This window comes from Xenopus laevis, chromosome 8L (assembly GCF_017654675.1).
Source record: "Xenopus laevis strain J_2021 chromosome 8L, Xenopus_laevis_v10.1, whole genome shotgun sequence".
In the NCBI taxonomy this organism is placed as follows: Eukaryota; Metazoa; Chordata; class Amphibia; order Anura; family Pipidae; genus Xenopus; species Xenopus laevis.
The window spans coordinates 100,522,186-100,522,933 of record NC_054385.1 but is presented as its reverse complement, the minus strand read 5'-3'; positions in this window follow the sequence as shown (position 1 = coordinate 100,522,933).

Genomic DNA, 748 nt, shown 5'->3' with positions numbered 1-748 from the left:
TTTCCCCCTATTAATAACATTGGGATCAACCATCATTTTTACCGGCCTGGCCAGTAAAATACCGGCCAGGTGGCAATCCCATTTGGGGCTAGGTTTGCCACCTGGCCAGTATTTTACCAGCCTGACCTGTAAAAATGATGCTTGGCCCCAATGTTATTAATAGGAAAAAAATGTAAATATACAGGAAGGCCGATATTTTTTTCAAAAAAGGTGGCAACCCTATACAGTGAGGCTCATTTATAAACAGTGGAAAATGCACCGATAGCAACCAATCAGCGATTGCAAAAGGTTGAGAGCTGAAAGCAATCATGTGATCGGTTGCCATGGGTTACTGCCCAGGTGCAAATTTGCCCACTGTTTATGAATGAGCCCCAGTGTGTGATATGTTTTGCAATGGTATTGCTGTTGCCACTTTATTGCCTCTCCATCATTAGTACTACGCAAATACTTTATTTGTGCGCTAAATAATGAATCTTTGTTAATAAAAAGAGGTAAACAATCTAGTAGCACCAAAAAATCCATACAACGTCAGTTGAATCGACACCAATAATAAAGAGAAACTTGTTGTCGCCCTTATAACGCAGTACCTGAGTTGCATTGCATTGCATTATTTACATAGCTTAGGGTCGATACATTGCAGTTAATTTTCAAATGTACTACAAATTTGTTTTTCCCTGGCGGCACAGTTAAACTAAATCCCATCTTGTGCATTACCCGCCAAGAAAATAGTAGCCCCGCCCCGCCGCGA